Genomic DNA, 22,096 nt, shown 5'->3' on the forward strand with positions numbered 1-22,096 from the left:
AGTTCTCGAGACTTGGTTTTCAGCTCCATCAGCTCCTTTAAGCACTTCTCTGTATTGGTTATTCTAGTTATACATTCTTCTAAATTTTTTTCAAAGTTTTCAACTTCTTTGCCTTTGGTTTGAATATCCTCCTGTAGCTCGGAGTAATTTGATCGTCTGAAGCCTTCTTCTCTCACGTCGTCAAAGTCATTCTCCGTCCAGCTTTGTTCTGTTGCTGGTGAGGAACTGTGTTCCTTTGGAGGAGGAGAGGTGCTCTGCTTTTTAGAGTTTCCAGTTTTTCTGCTCTGTTTTCTCCCCATCTTTGTGGTTTTATCTACTTTTGGTCTTTGATGATGGTGATGTACAGATGGGTTTTTGGTGTGGATGTGTTTTCTGTTAGTTTTCCTTCTAACAGACAGGACCTTCAGCTGCAGGTCTGTTGGAGTACCTGGCCAGCCGTGTGAGGTGTCAGCCTGCCCCTGCTGGGGGGTGCCTCCCAGTTAGGCTGCTCGGGTGTCAGGAGTCAGGGACCCACTTGAGGAGGCAGTCAGCCCATTCTCAGATCTCCAGCTGTGTGCTGGGAGAACCACTGCTCTCCTCAAAGCTGTCAGACAGGGACATTTAAGTCTACAGAGGTTACTGCTGTCTTTTTGTTTGTCTGTTCCCTGTCCCCAGAGGTGGAGCCTACAGAGGCAGGCAGGCCTCCTTGAGCTGTGGTGGGCTCCACCCAGTTCAAGCTTCCAGGCTGCTTTGTTTACCTAAGCAAGCCTGGGCAATGGCGGGCGCCCCTCCCCCAGCCTCGCTGCCGACTTGCTGTTTGATCTCAGACTGCTGTGCTAGCAATCAGCGAGACTCCGTGGGCGTAGGACCCTCTGAGCCAGGTGCGGGCTATACTCTCCTGGGGCACCGTTTCCTAAGCCCGTTGGAAAAGCACAGTATTCGGGTGGGAGTGGCCCGATTTTCCAGGTGCTGTCTGTCACCCCTGGAAAGGGAACTCCCTGACCCCTTGCGCTTCCCGAGTGAGGCAATGCCTTGCCCCTGCTTCGGCTGGCGCACGGTGCGCTCACCCACTGACCTGCGCCCACTGTCTGGCACTCCCTAGTGAGATGAACACGGTACCTCAGATGGAAATGCAGAAATCACCTGTCTTCTGTGTCGCTCACGCTGGGAGCTGTAGACCGGAGCTGTTCCTATTCGGCCATCTTGGCTCCTCCTCTCAGCTGTATGACCTTGCGCAAGTTACTTATACTTTCTATGCTTCAGTTTCTCCATCTGTAAGATGAGGTTAATGATAGTACCGATTTCATGGACTTGTTCTGAGAAATAAATGAGTTAATAGATGTCAAGTGCTTTGAATAATGTTTGACACATAAAAAACAATGTTTAAGTGTTAGCTAAAAATATGCATTGGTGGTATTACTGCCTGAATCTAAGGAGTGGGAAAAAGAAATGTTATCTATTACATTGTGAACACTTATAATGTTCTGACATTAACACAGGAGCTTGTGTTCAGTGTCTTATGTGGTAGATATTACCACTGAGGCCCAGAGAAGCTAAGTTACTCATTTATGGTCATATAGGTAAAACAAAGTGATTCAACTGGGGAAGCTCATGTTCTTTTACTATGATCCCTGAAGTGACCCAGGCAGAGGTCTACATACAGAGGAAGATTCTACTTTAAGGTTTGTAGCTTTGAAATATCGTGAAACTTGAAGATTATTTCTAGACTTTTATACATGTAACCAAGTAACTGAAAAAAAATTATAGATGCAGGAACATGTTTGAATATAATATCCTATATCTATTATCAATAACCTGTGATCTATCTCTCCCTGTCAAAAGAGAAATGAGAGAACCTATGTTAGCTCCTGTTAGTCACTAGTTTCTATTATTATTTTAACATTTTGTCAAAATTTGTTGAAGAGCTAATGAATGTCACACTAAGCAACTTGTGTCTTTTTTGTATCTTAAATAAATTTGTTTGATAGTCTGCGCATGCTTTCATTTTGGGGAAATGTAAGGAACCAGTCATTGCTACTTTATCATCAAAATAAGTATTGAAGCTTCCATATATTAGCTCTTACTATAGAAGGCAGTATAACATTATGATAAACATTTCAGACTCAGGGACCAAATCACATAGGCTGAAGTCCCAGTTCTACAACTTAGTTGTGTGACATTGGTCAACATACGTAACCTCTCTCACTGATAAACTGAGAACCACTGGTTTTTTTGGTTTTTCCCCAATTCTGTTAGCAACTGGATTATTTAGATGCTTACTTGTTCCAAGAAGGGATGCCATAGTAGAAAGAGAGAAGAGGAAGTTGAAACTGGATTTGTGTTTTAAAATACATTATATAGCAAATGGCATATATAATAGTATCAAAAGAAAAGGCCTTTGAGTTGAGATAGCCTGTCCTTTTAGTTTAATTTCAAAAGTCTAAGTTTTACAGGTCTCAGAGCATAATGAATTTTCTCCTCATAAACAAAACAGGCATAACTCAACCTCAGAGATATTGTGGGTCCAGGCCATTGCAATAAAGCAAATATCACAATGAAGTGAGTCACGCACATTTTTTTGGCTTCCCAGTGCACATAATAGTTATGTTTCCACTATACTATAGTCCATTAAGTGGACAATAGTGAGTAATGCTATTGCCCACTTAATGGACTACAGTATAGTGTGAACATACTATACTGTATGTTTATATACCTCAATGACAAAAATTTTATTGCTAAAATATGCTAATAGCATTTGAGCTTTCAGCAAGTCATAACCTTTTTGCTGGAGGAGGGTCTTGCCTTGATATTGATGGCTGCTGACTGATCAGGGTGGTGGTTGCTTAAGGTTGGGGTGGCTGTGGTAATTTCTTAAAATAAGACAACGGTGAAGTTTGCCACATCTATTTATCCTTCTTTCACAAAAGATTGCTCTGTAGCATGTGATGTTGTTTGATAGCATTTTACCCATAGTAGAACTTCTTCCACAATTGGAGTCAATCCTCTCAAACCCTGACACTGCTTTATCAACTAAGTTTATGTAATATCTGAATTGTTTGTTGCCATTTCAATAATGTTCAGAGCATCTTCATCAGGAGTACATTCGATCTCAAGAAATCACTTTGTTCATCCATAAGAAGCAACTCCTATCCATTAAAATTTTCTCATGAGATTACAGCAATCTCGTGACTTCTTTACATATTTGGGATCCACTACTAATTCTAGTTCTCATGCTATTTCTACCACATCTGCAGTGACTTCCTCCACAGATATCTTGAACCCCTCAAAGTTATCCATAAGGGTTGAAATCAACTTCTTCCATGCTCTTATTAATGTTGATATTTTAACCTCCTCCCATGAATGGCAAATGTTCTTAATAGCTTCTAGAATGGTGAATTATTTCTAGAAAATTTTCCATTTATTTTGCCCAGATCCATCAGAGGAGTTACTAGCCTTATAAAATGTAGTTTTTAAGTAAGACATAAAAATCAAAATTACTCCTGGATTTATGAACTATAGAATGGATATTGTGTTAGTAGGCGTGAAAACAACATCCATCTCCTTACACAACTCCATCAGAGCTTTAACAAGGTACATTGCACATGAACAGTAATGTTTTGAAAGGAACATTTCTTTTTTCTGAGCAGTAGGTCTCAACAGTGGGCTTAAAATATTTGGTAAACCATGCTCTAAACAGGTGTGCTGTCATCCAGATATTGTTGTTTCACTTCTATAGCATAGTCAGGGTTGATTTAGCATAATTTATAATGGCCCTGAAACTTTCAGAGTGGTAAATGATCATTGGCTTCAATTTAAAGTCACCAGCTACATTAACCCCTAACAAGACAGTCAGCCTGTCTTCTAAAGCTTTGAAGCCAGGCATTTACTTTTCCTCTCTAGCTATGGAAATTTTAGATGTCATTTTCTTCCAATATAAGGCTGTTTCATCTACACTGAAAATATGTTGTTTAGTGTAGCCATCTTCATAAACTGTCTTGGCTAGATAGATCTTCTGGATAACTTGCTGCAGTTCCTGTATCAGCACTTGCTGCTTCACCTTGCACTTTTATGTTATAGAGATAGCTTTTTCCTTAAATATCATGAACCAATCTCTGCTAGCTTCCAACTTTTCTTCTGCAGTTTTCTTACCTCTCTCAGCCTTTGTGAGTTGAGGAGAGTTAATGCCTTGCTCTGGATTAGGCTTTGACTTAAGGGAATGTTGTGGCTGGTTGGATTTTCTTTTTTTTTTTTTTTTTTTTTTTTCACTGCAAAAGGAAACTTAATAACTAATCAATGTACAAAAAAATCAGTAATCAGGGAATTGCAAATTAAAATGAGATCTTTTTTCATATCCATCAATTTAGCAAAAATTAAAAATGTCGTAATCACAAATTTTGGTGAATTTTCTCCAATTTTTCTTTTTTTTTTTCTTTTATTATTATTATTATTATTATTATTATTATTATACTTTAGGTTTTATGGTACATGTGCGCAATGTGCAGGTAAGTTACATATGTATACATGTGCCATGCTGGTGCGCTGCACCCACCAACTCATCATCTAGCATTAGGTATATCTCCCAATGCTATCCCTCCCCCCTCCCCCCTCCCCACAACAGTCCCCAGAGTGTGATGTTCCCCTTCCTGTGTCCATGTGTTCTCATTGTTCAATTCCCACCTATGAGTGAGAATATGCGGTGTTTGGTTTTTTGTTCTTGCAATAGTTTACTGAGAATGATGATTTCCAATTTCATCCATGTCCCTACAAAGGACGTGAACTCATCATTTTTTATGGCTGCATAGTATTCCATGGTGTATATGTGCCACATTTTCTTAATCCAGTCTATCATTGTTGGACATTTGGGTTGGTTCCAAGTCTTTGCTATTGTGAATAATGCCGCAATAAACATACGTGTGCATGTGTCTTTATAGCAGCATGATTTATAGTCCTTTGGGTATATACCCAGTAATGGGATGGCTGGGTCGAATGGAATTTCTAGTTCTAGATCCCTGAGGAATCGCCACACTGACTTCCACAAGGGTTGAACTAGTTTACAGTCCCACCAACAGTGTAAAAGTGTTCCTATTTCTCCACATCCTCTCCAGCACCTGTTGTTTCCTGACTTTTTAATGATTGCCATTCTAACTGGTGTGAGATGGTATCTCATTGTGGTTTTGATTTGCATTTCTCTGATGGCCAGTGATGGTGAGCATTTTTTCATGTGTTTTTTGGCTGCATAAATGTCTTCTTTTGAGAAGTGTCTGTTCATGTCCTTCGCCCACTTTTTGATGGGGTTGTTTGTTTTTTTCTTGTAAATTTGTTGGAGTTCATTGTAGATTCTGGATATTAGCCCTTTGTCAGATGAGTAGGTTGCGAAAATTTTCTCCCATTTTGTAGGTTGCCTGTTCACTCTGATGGTAGTTTCTTTTGCTGTGCAGAAGCTCTTGAGTTTAATTAGATCCCATTTGTCAATTTTGGCTTTTGTTGCCATTGCTTTTGGTGTTTTAGACATGAAGTCCTTGCCCATGCCTATGTCCTGAATGGTAATGCCTAGGTTTTCTTCTAGGGTTTTTATGGTTTTAGGTCTAACATTTAAGTCTTTAATCCATCTTGAATTGATTTTTGTATAAGGTGTAAGGAAGGGATCCAGTTTCAGCTTTCTACATATGGCTAGCCAGTTTTCCCAGCACCATTTATTAAATAGGGAATCCTTTCCCCATTTCTTGTTTTTGTCAAGTTTGTCAAAGATCAGATACTTGTAGATATGTGGCATTATTTCTGACGGCTCTGTTCTGTTCCATTGATCTATATCTCTGTTTTGGTACCAGTACCATGCTGTTTTGGTTACTGTAGCCTTGTAGTATAGTTTGAAGTCAGGTAGTGTGATGCCTCCAGCTTTGTTCTTTTGGCTTAGGATTGACTTGGCGATGCGGGCTCTTTTTTGGTTCCATATGAACTTTAAAGTAGTTTTTTCCAATTCTGTGAAGAAAGTCATTGGTAGCTTGATGGGGATGGCATTGAATCTGTAAATTACCTTGGGAAGGATGGCCATTTTCATGATATTGATTCTTCCTACCCATGAGCATGGAATGTTCTTCCATTTGTTTGTATCCTCTTTTATTTCCTTGAGCAGTGGTTTGTAGTTCTCCTTGAAGAGGTCTTTCACATCCCTTGTAAGTTGGATTCCTGGTATTTTATTCTCTTTGAAGCAATTGTGAATGGGAGTTCACTCATGATTTGGCTCTCTGTTTGTCTGTTATTGATGTATAAGAATGCTTGTGATTTTTGCACATTGATTTTGTATCCTGAGACTTTGCTGAAGTTGCTTATCAGCTTAAGGAGATTTTGGGCTGAGACAATGGGGTTTTCTAGATATACTGTCATGTCATCTGCAAACAGAGACAATTTGACTTCCTCTTTTCCTAATTGAATACCCTTGATTTCCTTCTCCTGCCTAATTGCCCTGGCCAGAACTTCCAACACTATGTTGAATAGAAGTGGTGAGAGAGGGCATCCCTGTCTTGTGCCAGTTTTCAAAGGGAATGCTTCCAGTTTTTGCCCATTCAGTATGATATTGGCTGTGGGTTTGTCATAAATAGCTCTGATTATTTTGAGATACGTCCCATCAATTCCTAATTTATTGAGAGTTTTTAGCATGAAGGGTTGTTGAATTTTGTCAAAGGCCTTTTCTGCATCTATTGAGATAATCATGTGGTTTTTGTCTTTCGTTCTGTTTATATGCTGGATTACATTTATTGATTTGTGTATATTGAACCAGCCTTGCATCCCAGGGATGAAGCCCACTTGATCATGGTGGATAAGCTTTTTGATGTGCTGCTGGATTCTGTTTGCCAGTATTTTATTGAGGATTTTTGCATCAATGTTCATCAAGGATATTGGTCTAAAATTCTCTTTTTTTGTTGTGTCTGTGCCAGGCTTTGGTATCAGGATGATGCTGGCCTCATAAAATGAGGTAGGGAGGATTCCCTCTTTTTCTATTGATTGGAATAGTTTCAGAAGGAATGATACCAGCTCCTCCTTGTACCTCTGGTAGAATTCGGCTGTGAATCCATCTGGACCTGGACTTTTTTTGGTTGGTAAGCTATTGATTATTGCCACAATTTCAGCTCCTGTTATTGGTCTATTCAGAGATTCAACTTCTTCCTGGTTTAGTCTTGGGAGGGTGTATGTGTTGAGGAATTTATCCATTTCTTCTAGATTTTCTAGTTTATTTGCATAGAGGTGTTTTTAATATTCTCTGATGGTAGTTTGTATTTCTGTGGGATCAGTGGTGATATCCCCTTTATCATTTTTTATTGCATCTATTTGATTCTTCTCTCTTTTTTTCTTTATTAATCTTGCTAGCGGTCTATCAATTTTGTTGATCCTTTCAAAAAACCAGCTCCTGGATTCATTTATTTTTTGAAGGGTTTTTTGTGTCTCTATTTCCTTCAGTTCTGCTCTGATTTTAGTTATTTCTTGCCTTCTGCTAGCTTTTGAATGTGTTTGCTCTTGCTTTTCTAGTTCTTTTAATTGTGATGTTTGGGTGTCAATTTTGGATCTTTCCTGCTTTCTCTTGTGGGCATTTAGTGCTATAAATTTCCCTCTACACACTGCTTTGAATGCATCCCAGAGATTCTGGTATGTTGTGTCTTGGTTCTCGTTGGTTTCAAAGAACATCTTTATTTCTGCCTTCATTTCGTTATGTACCCAGTAGTCATTCAGGAGCAGGTTGTTCAGTTTCCACGTAGTTCAGCGGTTTTGAGTGAGATTCTTAATCCTGAGTTCTAGCTTGATTGCACTGTGATCTGAGAGACAGTTTGTTACAATTTCTGTTCTTTTACATTTATTGAGGAGATCTTTACTTCCAAGTATATGGTCAATTTTGGAATAGGTGTGGTGTGGTGCTGAAAAAAATGTATATTCTGTTGATTTGGGGTGGAGAGTTCTGTAGATGTCTATTAGGTCCTCTTGGTGCAGAGCTGAGTTCAATTCCTGGGTATCCTTGTTGACTTTCTGTCTCGTAGATCTGTCTAATGTTGATAGTGGGGTGTTAAAGTCTCCCATTATTAATGTGTGGGAGTCTAAGTCTCTTTGTAGGTCACTCAGGACTTGCTTTATGAATCTGAGTGCTCCTGTATTGGGTGCATATATATTTAGGATAGTTAGCTCTTCTTGTTGAATTAATCCCTTTACCATTATGTAATGGCCTTCTTTGTCTCTTTTGATCTTTGTTGGTTTAAAGTCTGTTTTATCAGAGACTAGGATTGCAACCCCTGCCTTTTTTTGTTTTCCATTTGCTTGGTAGATCTTCCTCCATCCTTTTATTTTGAGCCTATGTGTGTCTCTGCACGTGAGATGGGTTTCCTGAATACAGCACACTGATGGGTCTTGAGTCTTTATCCAGTTTGCCAGTCTGTGTCTTTTAATTGGAGCATTTAGTCCATTTACATTTAAAGTTAATATTGTTATGTGTAAGTTTGATCCTGTCATTATGATGTTAGCTGGATATTTTGCTCGTTAGTTGATGCAGTCTCTTCCTAGTCTCGATGTTCTTTACATTTCGGTATGATTTTGCAGTGGCTGGTATCGGTTGTGCCTTTCCATGTTTAGCACTTCCTTCAGGAGCTCTTTTAGGGCAGGCCTGGTGGTGACAAAATCTCTCAGCATTTGCTTGTCTGTAAAGTATTTTATTTCTCCTTCACTTATGAAGCTTAGTTTGGCAGGATATGAAATTCTGGGTTGAAAATTCTTTTCTCTAAGAATGTTGACTATTGGCCCCCACTCTCTTCTGGCTTGTAGGGTTTCTGCCGAGAGATCCGCTGTTAGTCTGATGGGCTTCCCTTTGATGGTAACCCTACCTTTCTCTCTGGCTGCCCTTAACATTTTTTCCTTCATTTCAACTTTGGTGAATCTGACAATTATGTGTCTTGGAGTTGCTCTTCTCGAGGAGTATCTTTGTGGCGTTCTCTGTATTTCCTGAATCTGAATGTTGGCCTGCCTTCCTAGATTGGGGAAGTTCTCCTGGATAATATCCTGCAGAGTGTTTTCCAACTTGTTTCCATTCTCCCCGTCACTTTCAGGTACACCAATCAGACGTAGATTTGGTCTTTTCACATAGTCCCACATTTCTTGGAGGCTTTGCTCGTTTCTTTTTATTCTTTTTTCTCTAAACTTCCCTTCTCGCTTCATTTCATTCATTTCATCTTCCAGGGCTGATACCCTTTCTTCCATTTGATCGCATCGGCTCCTGAGGCTTCTGCATTCTTCACGTAGTTCTCGAGCCTTGGTTTTCAGCTCCATCAGCTCCTTTAAGCACTTCTCTGTATTGGTTATTCTAGTTATACATTCTTCTAAATTTTTTTCAAAGTTTTCAACTTCTTTGCCTTTGGTTTGAATATCCTCCCGTAGCTCGGAGTAATTTGATCGTCTGAAGCCTTCTTCTCTCAGCTCGTCAAAGTCAGTCTCCGTCCAGCTTTGTTCCGTTGCTGATGAGGAACTGCGTTCCTTTGGAGGAGGAGAGGTACTCTGCTTTTTAGGGTTTCCAGTTTTTCTGCTCTGTTTTTTCCCCATCTTTGTGGTTTTATCTACTTTTGGTCTTTGATGATGGTGATGTACAGATGGGTTTTTGGTGTGGATGTCCTTTCTGTTAGTTTTCCTTCTAACAGACAGAACCCTCAGCTGCAGGTCTGTTGGAGTACCTGGCCGGCCGTGTGAGGTGTCAGTCTGCCCCTGCTGGGGGGTGCCTCCCAGTTAGGCTGCTCGGGGGTCAGGGGTCAGGGACCCACTTGAGGAGGCAGTCAGCCCGTTCTCAGATCTCCAGCTGCGTGCTGGGAGAACCACTGCTCTCCTCACAGCTGTCAGACAGGGACATTTAAGTCTGCAGAGGTTACTGCTGTCTTTTTGTTTGTCTGTGTCCTGCCCCCAGAGGTGGAGACTACAGAGGCAGGCAGGCCTCCTTGAGCTGTGGTGGGCTCCACCCAGTTCAAGCTTCCAGGCTGCTTTGTTTACCTAAGCAAGCCTGGGCAATGGCGGGCGCCCCTCCCCCAGCCTCGCTGCCGACTTGCTGTTTGATCTCAGACTGCTGTGCTAGCAATCAGCGAGACTCCGTGGGCGTAGGACCCTCTGAGCCAGGTGCGGGCTATACTCTCCTGGGGCACCGTTTCCTAAGCCCGTCGGAAAAGCACAGTATTCGGGTGGGAGTGGCCCGATTTTCCAGGTGCTGTCTGTCACCCCTGGAAGGGGAACTCCCTGACCCCTTGCACTTCCCGAGTGAGGCAATGCCTCACCCCTGCTTCGGCTGGCGCACGGTGCACTCACCCACTGACCTGCGCCCACTGTCTGGCACTCCCTAGTGAGATGAACACGGTACCTCAGATGGAAATGCAGAAATCACCCGTCTTCTGCGTCGCTCGCGCTGGGAGCTGTAGACCGGAGCTGTTCCTATTCGGCCATCTTGGCTCCTCCCTGGATTTTCTATTCAGACCACTAAAACTTTCTCTGTATCAGCAATTAGCGTGTTTTGCTTTCTTATCATTTGTGTGTTCACTGAAGTAGTGCTTTTAATCTCCTTCAAAAACTTTTCCTTTGCATTCATATCTTGGCTAACCATTTGGTGCAAGAAGCCTTGCTTTCAGCCTGTCTTGGCTTTCAACATGCCTTCCTCACTAAGCTTCATCATTCATTGCTAGCTTTTGATTTAAAATGAGAGATGTGCAATTCTTCATTTGAACACTTAGAGGCCATGATAACATTATTAATTGGCCTAATCTCAATATTATTGTATCTTAGGAAACAGGGAGTCCTGAGAAGAGGAAGAGAGATGGGGGAATGGCCAGTGAGTGGAGTAATCAGAACACACACTACATTCATCGATTAACTGCACTGTCTTCTATGGGCATGGTTCATGCCACCCTAAAACAATGATGACAGTAACATCAAATATCACTGATCACTGTAACAGATTTAATAATAATAAAAAGTCTGGAATAATGTGAGAACTACCAAAATATAACACAGAGACACGAAGTGAGCACATGCTGTTGGGAAAATGGCACTGATAGACTTGCTCAAAGTAGGATTGTCGCAAATCTTGAATTTGTGTTGAATCTGAGAAGCACAATAAAGCAAAGCACAATAAAATGAGGTGTGCTGTATATTGAGAATAGAAAAAAGTCAGCTTGTCACATTCTTGGACTTGGTGGAGTCCACTGGTCTGTTTGTGTGGAGGGAGAAAAATTAGAGAAAGAAAGAAGGCAGCTTGGACTCTGTTAGCCTGAGAGAAGGGCTTGTGTCCTGTGCACCAAACATCTCCACCCCTGGTGAATTCTGGTACAGAGATAGAGTCTCCAGAAAGGTCTGAGTTTCTGAGAAGAGTGGACTGCATGCTCTGCTTAGGAGCAAGCATCTTGGTATTGCTGGCATGCTGTGTGGCATGTGAGCAGGAGCAGGGTGTCTACATACAGGGCAGACTTCATGACCAAGTGGCATGTTCAGTCACCCAGGCCTCACTCTTGATCTCATACTCTCCTGTCACCACCTTAAGACTCCTAATACTTTTTTAATAAGGAACTCATTGTGCTCATTTTGTACTTGACCTCACAATTGATGTAGCTTGTCCTGTCTGCAGAAAGGTGCCTGAAAAGGGTTGAATCCTCAGCATAGAATGAGATCAGTTATTATAATGTCCCCACCTACTGAGAGGGAGAGGTAGCTGGGAGACAGCTAACAGACCTGAAAAATCTGTGCAGTGGAGACAAGGAGGATGCTATGGTAACAGCATGGACTGATGACCACAGGCCATATGGCACAGCAGACATGTAGGTGGATGCCAGCATGGATACTACACGGTACTGAGGACCAGATGCTCCCAGCTGATGACTGGACATCTCATAAGTGTCCTGGAACTCCTGGTCTTCCAGGGAAATATGGAGGGAGAACTAAAATAGCCTGAGATTTTTTTTCCCACACCCTACCCAATTGGGGCTCAAAATAAATTTAATAAAAATGACATTTCTTGCATGCATGAATGTACGGATTATAGTTTTAACTTATTATTTCATAGATAAAGTGTGACTTATTTTACAACTGGTTTATTTGTGCATGCATTGCTATTTATGTAAGAACTATACATCTTGCATGTGGGTTTTATTTAAATTTAAAGCTCATGGTTTTGTTGCTTCTACTTAATATAATAACAGTTTCTCCTGCTGGCAGTCAGTTTAGATATTGAATTATTTCTCAGAAGACTTTAACTGGGTAATTCTCAGGTGACCTAAACTAATTATTGGCCTTTTAAACCTCAGACTCTTAATTTTCAACTTTCTCTTTTTAGGATATGTCCTGGAAAGCCAACATGCATTTGTTAAATTCTGAATTACAGAAGACAGGCAACCATCTGGAACTGGAGAAGTGAAGGGTTTCAGAAGAGCCCTTCACATTGTGAAGCATCATTCACGTGCTCTCAGGTTTGCCTTGTGTTATAGACGACAAAGCCAATGACAGCCACCTTGGTCTCCTCTAACACAAAGCAGTCGAGATGAAACTAGACATAAATGGGATATGTAACTTCAAAGGAATGCCATGTCTGAGGAAAATCAAACCATATGTAATATGAGGTTCCCCCCACCACCACACAAGTAAAATATTTCAAAATCTTGAACTGAGATTTGCATCAATGCAAAAATGTTGTTAAAGTAAGGCTTGCTTTATAGAAGATTATGTCTCCAAGTGCAGAAATCGCTAGTGTCCTTGTACATGCATGAGAACTTTTTGTCTCTGCAAATGTCCCATTCATCTTTAATAGTGTCTGTACACCTCATAGGGTGCCCCAACAGTGTGAGCACAATATCTAAAGAGCAAGTGTCAAGTAGGCATCAGCAAAGCAAGGTATAAACAGAGAAAATGAGATTGCACAAGGTGTAGGAGGATGGGAAGAAGAAATGATACAGCTTCTAGCTTACTAGATAGGGCCTATCTGAAAAAGTATTGTAGTCCAGTTTTAAAATGATAAACACATATGGCTGAAAGGGCCCCCGAGAGGTCATCTGCTCCTTCCCCCAACCTCCAGGGAGGTTTTATCTAAACCATTTTTACAGAGAGGTGTCTGTCATGTTCTTAAAATTCTATGGGGAAGTGCATTTGACAGCCTCTCTAGTATCCCATTATAATGCTTTATAACCACAAGTGTCAGGAAGCCCCCTCCTATACATACATATCCTTTTCTTCTCTAGCTAAAGCCCATTGTTTCTTGTTCTGTCCTTACTAGAGAAATGTTCATACATCTGGATACAGCTTCTGAATAATAATCTTTCCTATGTTTAAAGAGACATTAAGTGAACCATTTCTTTCTCTTCTTGAGACTAAATAATCCCAGAGGCTTTATCCTTTTTGCATTCACTCATTTTCCGTGTCCCTGTGAAGTTTTTGAGTCTCAAGCTGAGCTTCTTTTCTTGGCAGGAGTTTTCATTGTGGGGGTTTCCAATGCCAAAATAGTTTTTCTAGTACTACTTCTACATGATTGACTTTCAAGACTCATCCACATAAACACTGTACAATAGAGTGAGAATGTGTCACTGGATTCTGTGGAAATGTAACCGAGCATTTTCCATGCCACCCATTTCCTAGTGAATTCAAGGGTCCCTGAATTTCCCTGGCAGAAAGCAAATTAGAATAATGAGAGATGTTGGAAGGACTGTGGAAGCTGTCTTCAGCTCACAAGGTAGGAGGAAAGTTTAATTTCTTGATGTCACATCTTTGAGAGCCTCTATGACCCCAGCCCAAATGCCCCTGAGATGATCATTTGCAAACCTGGCAACCATTTTGAGCTCCTTGACGACTATCAGCCCAGAGACTAAGAATAAAGGCTTAATTCTTTGCTTCCCCCAAAAGGCTACAGCTCTAGGAAGATTTGGACATTGCCCCCATGGGTTCTGGGCAGCCCATGACTCTTCTGAAAGGAGGTTTGGAGGAATAGCAGCGACAGGAAGTTGAATTCTGCCCCTGACATTCTTCCCAACCAAACAAAGCCAACACCCAGTGCTAAGGTTTGAGAATGTCCTCCAAAAGTTCAAATGTTGGAAACTTGGTTGCCACTGGGGTGGTGTTGAGAGGCAGTGCCTTTGGGAGGCGATTGGGTCATGAGGGTTCTGCCCTCATGAATGGATTAATGCTGTTATCCCTGGAGTGGGTTAGTTATTGTGGGAGTGGCTTTGTTATAAAAGCAAGCTTTCTCTTACCCATGCACACTCACTGTGTGATGCTGAAACCACCTTCACAAATTAAAAAAAAGCCACAAGATTAAAATTGTCATGCGGCTTAAATTTTTGGTAAGATATTTTCCTTTCTCTCTTTTTCCTCCTCCATGCATGATTGCTTGCATATAGTCATTTCAACAAATGGTAGTCACTAATAATTGATTATCTTCCTGTCTTAGCCCCTGGGCAGGCTGCCTACAAGATTGATGAACTTGTTTTTTCTATTAAAGAGCAATGATCCTTAGATCATGAAGACCCCCTAGATGGTTTCCAGAAGTTGGACTAGTCAAGAGAGTGCCAGTCAGCTTTCACTACCAGGGATCTCACCTTCTGCAAACTTTCCTGCTAAGCTATAGGCATAGTTACACAATAACCCACCATTGTTTCCCAGTTTGTTTTCCATAGTAACTGGCAGTTTTAAACACTATTGTAAAACCGAAGACTGGTCTTTGAGATATTTTTTAGACTTTGCCCGCAAGTAAACTAACTGACACCAACTGAACCGGTGTCCTGTGATGTTAACCGAGGAACAGACTTGGCTGGTCTTGTGACTCACCTCCTTTCCCAGGAACCAATTCAGTGCATGAAGACAGCTTCAACACCCCTATGATTTCATCTCAGGCCAATCAGCATTACACATCCCCTACCTTTCTGCCTGCCAAATCATCTTTAAAATCTCTAGCCTCTGAAGTCTCTGGCAGGTGGTTTTGAGAAATATCTCCTATCCTCCTTGCTGAGTTGCCTTGCGATAGTTAAACTATTTCTTCATTGCAATACTTGCTGTCTCAGTGTTCAGCTCTCTCTGGGCAGCAAGCAAGAACCTGGTCAGGCAGTAACAATGCCTTCCTCCATGTTCTTTCCAGATGCTGGTGCCATACTCTTGGACTTCCCAGCCTGCAGAACCATGGGCCAAATGAATTTCCTTTCTTTATAAATTACCCAGTCTGTGGTAATCTATTATAGCAACAGAAAATGGATTAAGACATTTCTAATATCTGCCTTTCAAAAATCCTGCCATGTGAAAATTTGTCTTCTTCCCTAAGTTCTCACTGTGGAATTGGATAACAGCAATTAATTAAAGCAGGGAAATGGGCATTGCTTCCAGGTACATTACAGAAATCTCTATTTTGAGGAGATAATACCAAATTTCAGTGACTTAAGCCCTAATTGTGTTAGGAGCAGATAGGCCTCTTTTACAATAGTTGAAAAGTTACAAAACTATTTTTATTACTAAGTAACTAAAAGTGCAATGTATGTGACCATATTTTATAAAATGTAAAGAGACCTAACAACAAGAAAACAACTTGATTAAAAAATGGGCTAAAGATCTTAACAAGTATCTCACCAAAGAATATATACAGGTGGCACATAAGCATATGAAAAGTTGCTCCACATCATATGTCATCAGGGAAATGCAAACTAAAACAATAATTGCATACTACTATACATCTATTAAAATTGTCAAAATCCAGAACACTGACAACACCAAATATTGGTGAGGATGTGGAGCAAGAGAAACTCTCATTCATTGCTGGTGGGAATGCAAAGTGTTACAGCCACTTCAAAAGCCAGTTTGGTGGTTTCTTACAAAACTAAACATATTCTTACCATACTATCTAATAGTCACACCCTTTGGTATTTACCCAAAGGAGTTGAAAACTTATATCTGCACAAAAACCTGCACACAGGTGTTTATAGAAGATTTGTTTATAATTGCCAACACTTGGGAATGACGAAGATGTCCTTTAGCAGGTGAATGGATAAATAAACTACGGTACATCCAACAATGGAATATTACTCAGTGCTAAGAAGAAGTGAACTAGCAAGTCATGAAAAGACATGGAGAAAACTTAAATGCATATTATTAAGTAAAAGAAACAAGTCTGGAAAAAGGCTATATATCATATTATTCCAACTACATGACATTCTGTAAAAGGCAAAAGTATGGAGACAATAAAAAGGTAAGTGGTTGCCAGGGATTGGCTGAGGAGAGGAGGGAAGAATAGGAGGAGCACAGGGGACTTTAGGGCAGTGAAACTACTCTGTATGATACTATAATTGTGAATACATGTCATTTTACATTTGTCCAAACCCATAGAACTGCAACACCAAGAATGAACTCTAATGTAAATGATGGACTTTCTGTGATAATGATGTAACAATATAGGTTCATCAATTATAGCAAAGGTACCACTCTGGTGGGGGATGTTGATGGAAAAGGCTATGCATGTGTGGGGACAGGGGATCTGTGGGAAGTCTTTCTACCTTCCGCTCAATTTTCAGTAAACCTAAAACTGCTCTAAAAAGTAAAGTCTATTACAATGATTTTTACAAAGTAAAGGGTAACACAAATGTTAATTCTTGTTGTGATTGTTAAAATCTGACAGCCTGCCTGAAAAATAGTTTCCTATGGACAGTGCTTCATGTGCAGCGTATTTTCTACTAATATTCACGTTTATAATTCTTCTGCAATTTTATTTAGACTTGGATGGATAGAAGCAAAACATGGCAGCTTTCTCACAGATCCTAGCAGCTGATGGGCAGAGGTTAATTTGTCTGTGCATGGACACATTAGCTTGTCACATCTGCTATTAATTGCAAACAGATATATTAGTCTAATTAAACATTGCAAGGAACTGACCTAAATTGTTCAATGCCTGTTGCTATATTGACTCCACATTAGCACACGTCTGGCTACATGTTTATCCTTGCTATACTGATATGAAGTAGCAGTCTCAACTCTACAGCTAGTAACAGTTCTTGCAGTCATCACTGCTGGTATGTTAACTATGCTTGAAAAGAAAAAATAAAACTCATGTGACATAATCATGTGAATTTGATGCTGAACTACAGCCATTTCTACCCCATTGCCTTGACCAAGAGCACTTTCAAATACTTATTTTTTGTGGCAGCTGTCTAAGTGAGTTGCAGTCATTCTAATTGTGGAGCTCATTATTAGGACAAACAGTTGTGGTACATCAATAGCCCATCAGAATTAATTAAACAGGGAACAGCAACTGAATGTTCATCAGATCATTCTTAAGCAATCAGGGCAGAGGCTATATCTCTCTACTCAGACTTGAGACTGGCTTATTTTGTGCTTGCACATGGGACATGTTTAGTGATGACCAGATAGAAAATGTTTCCATGTGGCAAGTATATAAATAACAGAAGCACAGAAATTGGGTGCAGTTTTGGAATCAATTACCAATGTGCGTTTCTTTCTTTAATTTTTATCAGTATTAAATTCCCTATTACAGCTGTATTGGCATATCTTTCTTTCCCTGCATTTGAATGTCTCCCCCCACTTCCCAACTTAGAAGTCCCACTTGGTGCCCACAGTGGTGTCCAACATCTAGGTACTCGGTAAATATTGACTGAATGAAAAAAAATCGAGGAAACTGGTTTTTATCTTAGGTAAGAAAGAGGCAATCCATTTAAATATAAATTTGTTAGTGAGAATGTGAAGGAATTTTTTAATTACTAAAAGCAAACTTTTAAAAAGATAGGAAAGACAATAGTATTTTTTAAACAAAAAGATTTAGTAAAGTCAAATTTTAGAATGGCATAAGCAGGTTTTCATCAATCCTTCCAACAGTTGACATATAAGGCTTTGAATTGACATTCATGAATGTCTGAAGGTAAGGGTACACTGTACCTACCATCTTGCCAAATCCTGGTATCCCTATGGAAAACAGTCTTCCTAAGCCTGCAAGAGTACCTGATAAGATGGGGTCCTTGCAGACAGTCTTGCCTGCAAGTACTGAAGAGTTTGCAGGCAAAGAGCAGTTGAATTCTCTATCTCCTTTCACCTTTTTCCTGTATTATTTAGTATAGCAGCTTGGGCACTTGGAAATAAATGTGCTTTGCATGCTTCTCCTAACAGATTGAACAGTAGGTATGCTGAAAGACTGATGCAATGGGCCCCTTATACTGGACACTGAGATGCTGCAGTATTGCTTTAGGAACCATCCACTGGCTTCTCTTTAATTCTGGACTTGACATTATCTCCGCAGCATCCGGTCTCCCCTGCCTTACTCTAACCTTATTGGCATAACTCTTCATGATTCAAGCAATGGGCTTTCATTTTTATCTTGATAGAGGGATGAGATATAGGAGACTGAATTCAGGAGTGGAAACCAGTAGCTGTTTAAGAATATCTGCTTTAAAAAAAAAAAAAATCCCCCCCGCCCCCGCTTTTCCCCCTAAGCTACAATTCTGAAATCAGAAAGACTCTTGTTGAGTATGAGTATGGTTTCATCTTTTGTGATGGGAAAATTCACACATTTTTCATTCAATAAACACAAGAATCAGTGGCCCCAAGATGAACTAGAAATGGTCCTTGCTGTTGAGGAGCTCATAGTCTATAGAGAAGTTGAGGAAGATATCTTGATAGTGAGTAATTAGAGGAAAGAATATATAAAGCACAAGGAGGGGAGCATTGATTCTGGGGCAAGAAGAGTCTGTTGGGAAGGCTTCACATAGAAGGTGATACAGGAGCGTGCTATTGAAGAGACCTACTGCCTTTTAATTGGGAATACTTAAGGAGTCAAGGAATATTAGTATCAAATTGTATTTATTAATTCAAGTACCCGATAAATATTTATTGATATCTACTGTATGCTTGGCACCATTCTAGCAATAGGGTTGTCAGAGTGAAGAGAAAGACCAAGTCTCTATGTTGTGGACCTTAAATTTTAGTTGAGGAGACAGACAATTAGCAAATAAATATCTAAAGTGTCAGGCAAGGATAAACACTATAAGGAAGAATAAGAAGCAGAGCAAAGGATAAAGAACAATGATGATGGTGGTGGCACATTTTGCTTTCTTGTGTTGAGTAGACATGGAAAGCCTGACTAGGACGAGATGATGTTTGGGGAGAGAGCTGAAGGAGTACCATGGAGAGTCATGTGGGTGTCTGGGAGAAGATCATTACAGGTAGAAGTTGACTCTGTCCAGTTTTTTAACATTAGCAAGAATTAAAGAGCTGTGTTTCAGAGAGAGAGAGAGAGTGTGTGTATTTAACAATTTCACAAAGTGGATACTTTAATATCCCCACTTTACAGACGAGAAAAATAACTTGCTAAGTCCTATCAAGAGCCTTGTCCAGGGTAATAGGGTAACTAGGGTGACTTCTCCAGGTCTTCGTTTAGGGCTTAGCGTTGTTTTTCACAATTGGTACAATCTGATGCTAATTGGTAATTCTGTGAGCTTCAGGAGTCTACGCTATACCTGTATTTTCCCCTAAAGTAATGGTTTCCAAGCCTGATTGAATACATTTACTTCCAATTTTTAAAATTACACATTTAAAAAATATAGATACCAAGACCCCATCTCAGAAATTCTGGTCCAACAGATATGGGGAGAGACCTGGGTATCCAGCTCCTCCAGCTGGAATCTCACCCAGCTCTCCCAGATTTGAGAACCACTGTTTTAAAAGTACTTGTCACACTTTAAGGCACATAAAACTCACCTGGGGCTCTTGTTAAAATGCAGATTTTCATTCAGTAGGTCTTAGGCTTCCGGTGCTCCATTTCTAATAAGCCAGAGCTGCTGGTCCTTGGCCACAGTCTTAGTAGTAAGGTTCTATGTCTCAGTGTCAGTAATGGAACTGGACCAGCTTACTGGGATATGGGCAATGAGAAACAGTTCAAATCCTGGTACAGAGGTATGGAGAACGGCAATTCATCCCACCTCTGCTGTCTGTCTAGTGTTCACAGAGGTTCCTCAGAGCCCAGTCCTCTGTTCCCATGAGAGCTGGAGGATAGAGCAGTTCTGGAGGCTAGGGGCATGAGCAGTAGTGAGGGAGGCAGGTGAAGCTCTGTCTTAGTGGGACAAGTTGGGGGTCTTGACATAAACATTCTTGGATGATTCTCCTCCCTCTCTACCCAACCAGTGTATCTCTGCTGTGAGTTGAAAAAAATCACACCTGATCCAGGAAATCTTCCTGCCTGCTTCCTACCTGGACCCACCACTATCCGTTCACCATCAGGGCCCTTCATCATGACTACTTTCTCCTTTATTGCTACCTGCTTTGTGTGAGTCATTCAAATTTCTCCAATGAGATTATAAACTCTGCAAGGCTGGGGCACTCACAGGAAGCTGAATTAATGGTAAGAAGCATAGAACCTTGACGTTAGAAAAAGCTCATGAATTTCAATTTCTCTCTTAGGCTGAAATTATGTCTACAATTCTTAACAAAGATAATTATCCAGTCCCCTGCCCGAATAGTGCCAATTCTGGAAAGCTTGCTTCTTTATGAATTGCTCAATTAAAAAAAACCCCAACTCACAGAATTGAAAGCTGGCTTTTCTTATTTTTTTCACTGGTAGCCAAGAAGATGAGAATAATGATACATAAAAAAAATTTTTAAGTGCTTAAAATACACTAGGTCCTGTTCTAAATTTTGTGTAGTTTATTTCATGTAATCTTCACAGCAATCTTATAAGGCAGATATTATCATCAACACCCCCCAACCCCACAGGGAGAGAGAAAGGTCAAGTAAATTGTTCTAAGGGCATATAGCTCTAGAGAGTGGAGAAGCCAAGATTCAAAGCAGACAGCCTGACTGCAGAGAATATACTGTCTGAATATGGCATATGGTCATCCTGGAAAATCAATCTGTTTTATCCATTGTTTGCATGTGGAAAGTCAAGGCCACCCAAGGGGAAATTATGTCTTACTTAAGGGAAATCTCTTTTTTACTTCAGCTGTCCCTCATGTGTTGGGTGAGTCAGACCACTCATTAAATGAGACTTTGTGGTCTGAAATAGGGTTGGAAACCCTATGACAGTTCTAGAATTTTCTAGTTAGGAGTGATGGGAGTTGGAGAAATCCTTGATCTGATATTTTTGTTTCCAGTTAATTAAAGTTGCACTGATCCTGCAAAATAGAAATGGGCTTCCAGTTGGCCAATACCCAGCTCAGAACAATCCAATGACTACCATCAAACTTCGAATCAAATCCAAATTCCTTATTATGGTCTACAGGACCCTACATGAACTAGACAAGTCTCCGGGTTCATTGACCCAGACATCCGTAACATCTGTGGGACCCAGACAAGAGGTAAAAGTTGAAAATCATATATCTAAATATTAAAAATTATAAATTAAGCTAATAAACTGTTAAATATGTTCTATTCTCCTACTCAGGAAAATGTACTTCTCTAATGACAAAAACAGAAAAAGCACATGTGAAGCTATGATTTATGGTTTTTATGTAACCAAAGGTCTGCAAAATATCAGACAACTGAATTTAATGATTATTGCACATATCTAGATGTCTAATAAAATTAAAGGATTAAAGTACTTTTCTATATCTCAAGGGTTAGTTTTTTCTAAAATAGTATTGTTTATTACAATTAAAAGGCAAATGCAAATTATAATTGACTATCAAAATTTTAAATAAAATTAGAAAAGAAAGCTGAAATATTATTTAATCTTTTGAAAATTCAAAAATAACAGATGCTAATGAGATAGTGGAGAAAAGAGAACACTTATACACTGCTGGTGACTGTGTAAATTAATTCAGCCATTGCGGAAAGCACTGTGGTGATTTCTCAAAGAACTTGAAACAGAATTGTCATTCAACCCAGCAACTGTATTATTGGGTATATACCCAAAGGAATACAAATCGTTCTACTGAAAAGACACATGCACATATGTGTTCATTGCAGCACTATGCACAATAGCGAAGACATGGAATTAACCTAAATGCCTGTCCATGGTAGACTAGATAAAGAAAATGTGGTACATATATACCATGGAATACTATGCAGCCATACAAAGGAACGAGATCACGTCCTTTGGAGCAACATGGGTGGAGTTAGATGCCATTATCCCAGGCAAACCAACAAAGGGACA

Source organism: Pongo abelii, chromosome 1 (genome assembly GCF_028885655.2).
Source record: "Pongo abelii isolate AG06213 chromosome 1, NHGRI_mPonAbe1-v2.0_pri, whole genome shotgun sequence".
NCBI lineage: Eukaryota > Metazoa > Chordata > Mammalia > Primates > Hominidae > Pongo > Pongo abelii.